Below are 12164 nucleotides of genomic sequence, written 5' to 3' on the forward strand. Positions count from 1 at the left end.
TACCAGATCACATTCAATTTCACTTCAAAAGACCATTTGAAAACACTAAAGTTTCATCCATGAAACATCAATGCTCATACAAGCACAATTCTCAATCAAAACCCAAACCTCTTCATGGTATCATGTAGCCTCGCCCCCAATTACATAGTCGTAGCATCAAACAGTTGAAAGGAATGCTCGAGCTTCCACCTTCACGATGACAATTTTCTGATTTTGCAGAGATTTATGAGCTTCTAAAGTGAATCCCACACACCATTTTGATAAGGGGAAACCCTAATTCACTCCCTCACAAGCTCAAATACAAGATTGCGAAGAGGCGGGACTGCCCTACACATAGATTGAGCAACCATGGAAGCCATTACACAGTAGTGATAAATTGCAGGGTTTTTTTAAAAAAAATAAAAATCCCCCTTCTCTCTCTTCCCCACGGAAATATGAGCTGATGTGTCATTTTTTGGGCCATTTTGCCACTTTGGACCAAAACTAGGCCATTATGTCATTTTTGACCCAAAAAATGTCAATTTTGATGCGAAAAATCCCAAACGGAGTCAGGAAAATTCCTAAATTTTTGAGATCACTCGCATAAGCATAAAAATAATAGATAAGCATCATTTTCATCAATATACCATTTTGGGTCACTTTCCATGCAATTCTGCAACGACGCCTGTTAGTTGCTATTTTTGGCAGTTTCTACCCACATCAATCTTTGCAGGCGAGATGAGTGTGCCACTATGAAACACTTGGATATACGTACATTGTCAAACCAAATTCTGCATTTTATCAAGTGAAAAAGCACGCAAATGATCCACATCCAGGGCCACGACTCCCCGAATAGGTATGTACATGATAGCGACTGCAGTAGCCGCTTTAGCGTATATCCCGATATATACATTATTTCTTTTCTTTCCATGCATCAATAAGTGTCAAAATTGAGGTGAATGTTTTTATTTCACACTATGTATGTGCCACGTCACGACATCCACCCCATCTGAACCTGCACATCCTCCGGCACGTGCCAACATTTTCCCTATATAGGTTTAATCTTCATTAAGATCCACAAATATTTGGATGTCATTTTCATTTTTTGCAAAGTCTGGAAAATCGTCCTCTCCTTCTTCATCCTCATCTGTAGCAATGTCATTAGGTTCTTCATCATCATCTTGTTGTGAATCAAAAGGATCATTATCATGTCTCCTCTTAAACATCTTGATTCTTTTGCCTGCTATGGGAATTTTAAGCTCTGTTCCATCGAGCTCTCTCAAAGTATATGTAGCATTTCCATGCACATGTTTGACAACATAGGGGCCAAACCACCTTTTTGCAAGTTTTCTTTGTGTGGTGTGCTGGTTGTCAAGGCTACTGTCATACATTAGGACCCAATCACCCTCTTCAATAGGCTTTGGTCGAAGCCAATGTCTTTTATCAAAACTATCTTTATTCTTTAGTCTTGCATCCTTTAATCGAGCTTTAGCAATGTCTATGTCTTCCTGTCTTCTTTCCAATTGCCTTATGCGCAAAGCAAGTAGATTTTCCCTACTTACACCATCTTCCCAAGGTAACATGTTCCAAGTAGGAACTACATCCTTAATTGGCAGACTGGATTCTGACCATACATCAATTCAATAGGCATGTAACCAATCATTGAGCTCTGAGTTGTAGATCAGCCCACAAAGCATATGCTAGCAACCTTGGCCACTCACGCATTCTACCTTTGCATGCCTTAGCCAAAGCTTTGACAATAGGAGGATGTCCTCTTTCACTTTTCCCATTTTCCTCTGGATTATAAGCACAAGTCAGGGCTAGCTTGATACCAATTCTTAAAAAGAAATCCCTTGCTTCATCTTCATCTAGCTCACCTCTTTCAGCAACTATCTTTCCCACACAGCCATAGCGGCAAATTACATCTTCAAGAAAACATTTACAAACAGCTTCAAGGTCTCTAGCTTTGGATGAAAAAACCCTTGGGGAGTTCATGGGAAAAACCCAAGCCCCTATACAATGTGAAAATATGAACCACTGATGATGATGTGAAAGTGAATTGTGCATCTATGTACAAATATACAAGTGACTCAAAGATCACAATGTGCAGATGTGGAGTGTGCATAGTGCATGGTACCTATAGGATTACAATGTCATATGTACAATAGCAAAGAAGCTAATCTAGAAAGAGTGAGGCCGAAGAAACTCCAAGCTTCGAGCGCAAGAGGATGAAACGTGACTCGTTGAGGCCTTTGGTCAGAATGACTGCAATCATCTGGTCACTTGGACAGTGTTCAACCATAATGGTTCCTTTGCGTACTTCATACCTGACATAATGATAATGGACAGCAATGTGCTTTGACTTATTATGTTGAACATAGTCTTTTGCAAGACTAATAGCACTTTGGTTGTCACACCGAAAGGGTGTGCTAGAAAGAGGAGAGTGAACAATATCAACCAGCATTTGTCGAAGCCATATCAACTCACGAGTTGCAAGTGATGCCGCAACATATTCTGACTTAGTCGTAGAAACTGCAACACAACGCAACAAGACGACCATTTATAAAGAAGCATTTTCCACTAGTAGATCGCATAGATAAATGTGAGCTTGCCCAGTCTGCATCAGTGTAACCCAAAAGAGAAAGAGATTTTATAGAATCCGATGTGATTTGTCCTTGATAGACCAAACCAAAATCTGTAGTGCCTTTCAAGTATTTCAACACACGCTTTAGTGCAAACCAATGCTTAAGAGAAGGACGTGCATGTTATGGAATTGATATTGCAGCTGTGGACAGGTGGAAAAGATTGGACCGAGATGGCCTATGCGAATGAAAATATGTACATTGTACATTTTTATTATTCAAGTGCTCTTTTATGAGATTTTGCCATTTATGACCGGCCGGCTAGTTTGTAACCAATTTGACCATTCAAGAAATCTATAAAACAAATACGTGCAAGAGGGAAATGGTCACTCTTGCACGGGGGGAGATTGCACCTAGTGTCTGTGTATTCTTCTCTTCTCTCCTCTCTTTTCTCTCTTCATGCTAGGCGTAGCACTCCGCTCTAGGAGGTGCGCTTACACGCATTCTCTTGCTCTCTCCCGCTCTCTGTCTCTCTCTATTTGTGTTGTGCTCGATTATGGATTTGTGCGAGTCGGCAGGTACGTAGATTTAGTCATTTATGTCTTGCTATGTGCTATTTTTGAGTATTTTGCAGGGCAGCCAGGCTTCCGGTTGTAGCAGTGGTATCAGAGCGTAGGCTACGCTCCAAGACTAAAGTTTTTTTACAAGTAGCAGCTAAGTGTTTTGTTTCCTTATGCTTGTAGATTTTGTTAATTGCTTCAATTTGTAATAATTAGTGTTGATTATATGATACAGTTAGTCATCTTGAAATTAAAGACAATTTATTCTTTGTTGTTATGATATAGTAATTACTAGTGAGAAATAAGAAGGGATTAGCATATGGCCTTAGATAGGATATTATAAAAGATTAAGTAGTAGAGAGGGGATTAAAAAGGATTAATGAAGGAATTATGACTGTTACTATCATTAACACTTGCTAACGTGCATAGTTAGATGATTAATAGTACGGATCGAAGTAAGAAGAAATCCGTGTTATATTTTACTTTTTATTTACCCACTTCTCTGCACTGAGTCCCATTCTGCAACTTAAAGCGATCTATTGACGTTGATCTTTAGAGGATGTCCTCAGAGCAAGGATTAGCCCACTCCCAACTTCGATCATCCACTAGATTACAAATCGCAGGCATATCGAGTTTCTTCCTCGTGAGAACTGCCCATTGCATAAAATATAATAGTTTATATATAATGCAGTTGAAGCCTTCAAAAATTAGCATTGGTTGTTTGCAGCAAATTCATATCGCCAATCCACTGAGGTGTAGCGGAGCTGGGCACAACACAGTCTCTCTATCTCTTTGTCTCTCTCTCTCTCTTGCATGGTGGTGCCACTGTTGAACCTCTTTCTTTCTCTCTCTCTTTCCCCCCCTCGTTTGCTGTTGGCACTAGCACCCCGCCCGATATCTCTCTCTCTCTATCCCTTCCTCTTCTCCCACTCACCCTAGCCACCATGCAGTGTTGAGTACTTGAGTTCCTCCAGCCTTTTGAGGCTCTACTTGCACCAACCTCCACCATACACCAACACGTTAGCTTGGGCTGCAATTTCTCAACCACTACTGTAGCTGCATACCCTTTAATCTCTCTCTCTCTCTCTCTCTCTCTCTCTCTCTCTCTCTCTCTCTCTCTCTCTCTCTCTCTCTCTCTCTCTCTCTCTCTCTCTCTCTCTCTCTCTCTCTCTCTCTCAGCCGCCACAGAAACTCTGAGTCTCTTTCTCCTCCCTCTCTTGTTTGTTGCCCACGCTTGCATGCACAGGGCGGCTGCCTACTCTATCAACCCTCTCTCTCTTGAGTGGTGAACCATATTTCTCTCTCCCTCTCATGTAGTAATTGCCATGCAGCCAGCCTCCACCACCCTCAATTGCAGCCGCCATGGATGTCTTTGTCTCTCTTTGACCTCCTGGCGAGAAGACTGCAGTACCAGTTTCTCTTTCTCTTACTTTTTCTATCTCTCACAACTTTCTTGGGCAGTCCTTTGTTCTACACCATCCACACCCTCTTCATCAAGTGGCTGCATGCACAGCGTGTCCGAAGGATCTTGGAGGCGCAGGGTGTGAGGTCCTTACCTCGGCCCTTCCCATATGGAAGCATGCGCTGCCATCTATGAAAAGATGCACGCCCAGCCCATGCCTGAAATATCCCATGCAGTTGCACCTCGCCGCTTGCCTCATTTGTACCAATGGTATCAAATTTATGGTGAGCATTTTGCCTATCGGTTTGGCTTTCAAGCTCGATATACACTGAAAGATCCTAAGCAAGCCAAATAACTATTGTCAACTAAATCTGGACATTTCAGAAAGCCTCATGGTAGGCCTGGTAGCAAAGACTTGGTAGGAAATGGTGTGTTGCATTGCACAGTGAGAAATGGGCACAACACCGATGCATTATAAACCTTGCCTTGTTCCTTGAGAAGTTGAAGGGTCTTTCACACGTTTGATTGTAGTAGTTGTGCCAGTGATCCACAGATTTTGAGATTTCCCTCTAATTTTTATATTTTAAGTAGCTTCATTGTGTTGGGCCAGCCACGTCAGCTTGTGGACGTGATGCAATTGGCAAGCAAGCAATGGAGTTTTCGATGACACGCACATACATGATGTGGAGACTGGAAAGAACTACCAGTGCTCCCATCTCAGCTTAACGCAACTCTGCAGCGTGAAGAAGCGACCTGCAAATCATTAATTGCCCCAAAGTAGATACCAAGTGTAGATGCAACATCAAGACAAGACAAGATTCCTCAAATGCCACATTACAAGAAGGCGGACATTGATGAATCTCCTCCGTGGCTGCTACAATACTCTCTGCGATTCCGCTCGTTGCAACACATCCTCGGGCATCCATGCTGCAGATGGCAATCAACTCTATTTTTTGGGTTTTAGCTTCAGTGTTCTTACAGTTTAGTCTTTTAATGTCATCCATTTTGTTTTGTATCCAAACATTGAATTAGATCCATCAGGACTATTTCAATTTGATCCCATTGTCCTTTGAAGACTGTTAATATAACATTTCATTTAGTTTCTTTCTCTCACTCTCCACCCACCTCGTCTATAATCGTGCACACACACCTGCTACATACGATTCAAAGTAATATGGGTTTTATGAAGAGTGTAGGGGCACACCAATATAATGTTCCACTGGCATGTAGACCTAAAGACTGTCGAGGGCATTATATTATGACCGCATTATCTAGAGAACACTAAACACACCGCACACACTCATTTATCAATTTCGATGATATACGCACGCATACACACACATTTAAATCAAACAACCATGGGCGATGGTGATTGCAAGGCTTTCCTACATATATGCCCATTCTTCTACTCTTTCTCTATCTCTATGGTCTTGGGTTTCTGAACAGATTTTTATGGATTGTTGTCTACAACAATTGACAACTAGATTTTATCTTTTAGGCTTTAGATGTCTATTGATCAGAATATCCTCCTTAGAAATTTTGGAAGATTTTATTATTTTCTATTATACACAAATAATCACACTCAACCGTTGATTTGGCTTTTATAGAACTCTTCAATGCTATCATTACATCTGTAGGACTTAAAATTTGTGGTATTTACACATTTGTGAAAATTTTTCATGATTTTCTTTAACTCGTTCTTATATTTTTATAGTTGTTGCTTACTTCAAAAGTGGTTTAACATCCATATCTTGAATGACACTAACCAAATGATGATTTTCTTGTTGAGCTTCATTTTTAAAAAACTTGTTTAGTCTTTGACAATCTGTGCATATATTTAAGTCAAGCAATTTGAAACTGTTGAGAAGATTTGTCATCAAGCTGTTATACAGCCACATACAAGAGCTATGACGCTTTTGATCATGAGAAACAGTTTGTAAGTACTTTGGCACCTAAGCATACTCCAATTTTGTGTCAAACAGATAATAAATATTTTGGTAATTTTTATGTCTAGTCTAGTCCATTGGTCACTTGCACACAGATTTGCCGGTTTAGGCAGTGTGTCAATGCTCAACCTAGTGCAGATTCACCAATTTAGGCAGCACACCAACAAACTGTAGATTCACAATTTTTTCAATATCAAGTGCAAATTTGCCGATTTAGGCAACACGTCCTATTGGTGTAGATTCGCCGATTTAGGCAACACCAATCACAAAATCATGCTGCAGTGGCTGGCCACCACTGTAACTGGTATGATTTTGTTCCCCGGGTATACAAAATGGAGAGTATTTGGATTTGGATTTGCAATGAGTATATGTTTGCAGATAGGTGGATTTGGATTTGAAATTGGTATATGATGCTTTTCTGTCGCGACAGTATTGGACTTGAGATTGATGAGAATTGATTTTTACAATGATGAGTGTGACCAATAATATCTTGATTCATCGGGGTATGACATATACTACTTATTCTAGTAGTATGGGACACTAGAATAGGTAGTATGTGGATGACGACAGGCATAAGAAATGTTGTCTAATTTTTTGGATTTTTCTTTTACTATTTGCTACAGATTTCTAATCATTGTTTTTGACAAGTATTGTTTACAGATTTTTATCTTCGCCACTGAGGACAGTTTCTTTCCAACGGAGAGGTATGTTATGGAATTGATATTTTATTATTTATTGCAGTTGTGACAGGTGGAAAAGATTGGACCGAGCTAGGCCTATGCGAATGAAAATATATACATTGTACATTTTTATTATTCAAGTGCTCTTTTATGAGCTTTGGCCATTTATGACCAGCCGGCCAGTTTGTAACCAATTTGACCATTCAAGAAATCTATAAAACAAATACGTGCAAGAGGAAAATGGTCACTCTTGCACGGGGGGGAGACTGCACTCAGTGTCTGTGTATTCTTCTCTTCTCTCCTCTCTTCTCTCTCGTCGTGCTAGGCGTAGCACTCCGCTCTAGGAGGTGCACCTGCACGCATTCTCTTGCTCTCTCCCGCTCTCTGTCTCTCTCTACTTGTGTTGTGCTCAATTATGGATTTGCAGGGCAGCCAGGCTTCCGGTTGTAGCAATGCAAGATGTTGTCCAAGATAATTAGCAACAAACAAAATATTAGGAAGAGTGTTCATGCCAACAAAATAAAGACATCCAATCAAGTTAGCATAAGGCTGATTTGTGACAAGTTGACCGCCATTGTCAGAAGTGTTCTTCGTAGAGCCCGCAAGACAAGGTGTGTTGGTTGAATGTGCAGATTCCATACCAAGATTTTGAATAGTATCTGCAATAAACTTTGACTGTCGAAGGAATAAAATACCTTTTGTACGACTCCGTTGGATTTGAATGCCAAGACACGAGTGAATCTCTCCAAGATCCACCATATCAAATGCAGAAGACAATAACTTTTTCACTTGCTGAAGAAATCCTAAATCATTGGAAATAAGGATGGTATCATCCACATAAAGAGCAAGAATCACAAAACTGCTACCTTGGCATTTTATGTATAAGTTGGGGTCTGAAGAGCAAGAGATGAATCCTTTAGAGGTGAAAAAAAGATCAAATTTTGTATACCAGGCTTGTGAAGCTTGTTTAAGACCATATAGTGCTTTATGGAGTATAGCAACAAGGTCTTCTTTACCTGGAATAGCAAACCCTTCTGGTTGTTCCATAAAAATTTTCTCTTCTAAGTCACCGTTAAGAAAAGCAGTTCGCACATCCATTTGATGAGCTTCTAAATCAAAATAAACAACAAATGTCAATAAAACTCGAACACTTGTAATGCGAACAACTGGTGAAAAGGTCTCTTGATAATCAACACCAGCTACTTGGGAGTAACCTTTTGCAACTAAACGTGCCTTGAACTTGTCAAAAGATCCATCTGCTTTTACTTTTGTCTTATACACGCACTTACACTTAATAGTTGTACAACCAGGAGGTAATTCAGTTAGTATCCATGTACCTTTAGAGATAAGAGAATCATACTTTGCTTCCATAGCCTCTTTCCATTGATCCTTTTGTGGTGAAGAGATAGCTTCATCATAAGTAACGGGATCTTCAGAAGTAGAAAAAGCATTATCAACAATATCATCATCATAAACATGACATGAGCCATGTTCAAAATTAATAGGCAGATCAACAAAAATATCAATATCGTCATTGGTAGCATTCGGAATGGATGGTTGTGACGAGGAAAGTTTCTCTATAGGAAGAGTTTCACCATTTGAAAGAAATAGAAAAGAAATGATTTAGTATCATTAGAATCATCCATGGACCATGAGTCTCCCATAAGCTGTTCATTAAAAGTAGCATCACGATTCACAATTACTTTGATGGAGGAAGGGTCATAGAATTTGTAGCCTTTGGAAGTGTCAGAATATCCAATAAAAATAACTTTAAGACCAAGTGCATCAAGATTTGTTCGTGTTTCTTTGGGAACATGAATATAAGCAATACATCCAAAGGTTCTAAAATGAGATACAGAAGGAATGTCACATGCCCATGTTGTGATGGGTATCTTATCAGAGGGTGCAGTAGTAGAAAGATGATTCTGAATAAATACTGTTGTCAAAGTAGCTTCAATCCAGAAAACACGAGATAAGCGAGATTGAATCAGCATACATCTTACAACATTGAGAATAGTACGATTCTTTCGTTCAGCAATGCCGTTCTGTTGAGGTGAATATGTGTGTTCATGATGAATTCCACTGTCAACACAGTAATTCACAAACTCTCGAGAAACATATTCGCCTCCATTGTCACTACGAAGCTTCTTAAGGCGACGACCAGTTTGAAGTTCCGCAACCTTGTGGAATTGTTTGAAAATAGATAAGGCCTCAGATTTTTGTCTAAGTAAAAATACAGTTGTATATTGTGAGAAATCATCAATGAAAGTAATGAAGTAGCGATATTGAGATCTCGAAGAAGGTAGAGGTCCACATATATCAGTATGAACAAGATCCAATATGTCATGAGAATTAGTTGTATTTGAAAGAGGAAAGGGTTTATGATTATGGTTCCCAAGAGCACAAACCTCACAAATTGCCATATGGGGATGAGCTTTAAGATTCATGCCATGAACAAGATCACGACGGTGAAGATCAAGCAGTTTTGAGAAATCAGCATGAACAAAACTGTGATGCCATACTTTGCAATCATGATCGCCTGGAGGAGTAACAACATTTGCTACAGCATCATTGGAAGAGAGTTCAAACAAATTACCGTTTCGAGGAATAGTGGCTATAGTCTGTCCATCTTTCTCAATTTGGTATTTGGTATGATCAAATCCAACAAAGAGACCAAGATCAACAAGTCTAGCAACTGAAAGAATATTACGTTGAAGATATGGTACATGTAATACTCCTCATAAAATTCTAGTGGAAGAAGATAAGGTACCAAGATATAAATCTCCAATACCCTTTACTTGACAAGTCGTATCATCAGCAAGATAAACAACACGTTGAACTGGTAGTGGATAATAGTTATGGAGCCAGTTAGACTGATATGTCATATTTCCTGTAGCACCAAAATCAACAATAAAAGGTGAACCATCACATACATGAAGTATTCTATCTGGAGCAACTGAACATAGGACACAGCTTGTTTCTGGTACAATGTTGTTTCGATGTTCAGTAGCATATGCTCTGTTAAGATCTATGTCAAATCGACGCTTATAGCACATATGAGTGGGATGATCAGATCGTCCACAATATTCACAAGAAGAAGAAGCAGAGTCTCTAGATAAACTTGGCTATTTCGTGGTAATATTGTATTCTTCATCATATTGACGTGCCCAACAATCATCTTCAGTATGGCCATTTCTGTTTGCAGTAAGAAAATTGCTTACTCGGAAATTTAAGACGAGAGAAAATATTACCACGACGGCCACCTCTACGGTTTCCTCTTTGAAACGGATGCCTTCGAGCATAAAAAACATGTTCCATCTGTTGTGACTCAGTCTCCTCTTGTGAAATCATAGCTATATCATAACCAGTATTACGTCGTTCTTGACGTTGAGAGTATTCAATTAAAGACATGCAGGCTTGGTTGAAATCAAGACCATCTTTACTAGAAAGAATAGTAACAATGTTATCATAAGAGGAGTCCTTCACTGTATCAAGGAGAAGTGTAATCAGTTGCTTTTGTGGAACAGGATCACCGGTAGTAGCAAGTTGATTAATAATAGATTTGAAAGACTCAATATGTCCCATCATGGCAGTACCAACTCCATATTGTAGTTTGCTAAGAAACCCTCTCAAATAAAGTATTTTTGTAACAGATTTCTTCTGAAAGTTTGCAATAAGGTACTTCCATACGTCGTGGGAAGTAGGCAATTCATACATATCAAGAAAAAGAGAATCACTAAGAGCAGAAAGAATATACCGACGAGCTGCTTTATCACGTCGTTGCCAATAAGTATACGCAACATTCCAATCTTCAAATATAGGTTGGTACTGCACATTATCATGATCCATATCAATAGGTTGAAGTGGGAGGAAATCCTTAGCCTTGGAAAGGAGGAACAGAACGCACGAGAAGGAAAGCTATTGACGAGAATAGTTATAGCCATATCTGGTTGCGAGAAGACGTAGAAGATATGATCGCAAAATCTGCACACCATATATGGTGAAGGCTGCAATTGAGGACGAGAGAAATATGACGACTGTGTTCTATCAATGATAAACGCAAGAAGGATGCTCAATAGACGTCCAAAGATGTGAGAGACGTCATTCAAAAAAGTAGGGAAAAGGAGACGTCAATAATAAAAGAGTCCTCAAAATAGAGTGACATGAGACGTAAGATTGACAGCCACAATATGAATAAAGCTAAATTTGCTCGAAAACTTTAACGCCAAAATTGGAAAAATGATCACGGACGCTTCACGAAGACGCACGACGAAGAAAGCTGCGTCAAGCTCAATTTGCAGTAAAAACAGCATAACTTTCTACTCCGAACTCCGATTGACGTAAACCTAGAACTCAAATCGAAGAGCTTGAGGAGACGAATTCGAACAAGTTTTGGATGAAAAGTGCCATTGCGATATGCTTGATTGCGCTTTTCCCGTTTCTCCAAATTTTGAGCAGAAGACCCCCAAAAATTGAGACGAAGTTCAAGGTGTCAAAAAACAAATCAACAAGAAAACATAATCAATGATTTATTATATCGATTACCAATAAACACCACAAAAAACACTAATTATATTCTTCTTAACACAAAACAATCACAGTTAACAAAAATCAATCCTCAAAAAATAAAATTTGTAGCAATTTTGAATCTTACATGCGAATCGCATACACATACTATTTTGTCACCATGAATTGAATGGACGCGTGATCGTTACCACTCTAATACCCTGCTGAGATGGAGAGAGAGAGAGAGAGAGAGAGAGAGAGAGAGAGAGAGAGAGAGAGAGAGAGAGAGAGAGAGAGAGAGAGAGAGAAAGACGAGACAAGAGACACACCATGTACGCTCCCAAAGACTGATTCATATTGAGGACAAGATACAGATATATAGGTGAGACCAAGTTGATTAGAGTGAGCCATATATAGCTCCAGTAACATGCACTGACAAAGCATCTACAGGTTCATTCCACCCAGTCTCAAGACGGATACAATCTTCTGCTTCATGTAATAGTTCTTTA

Source organism: Adiantum capillus-veneris, chromosome 13 (assembly GCF_014529385.1).
Source record: "Adiantum capillus-veneris isolate H3 chromosome 13, ASM1452938v2, whole genome shotgun sequence".
In the NCBI taxonomy this organism is placed as follows: Eukaryota; Viridiplantae; Streptophyta; class Polypodiopsida; order Polypodiales; family Pteridaceae; genus Adiantum; species Adiantum capillus-veneris.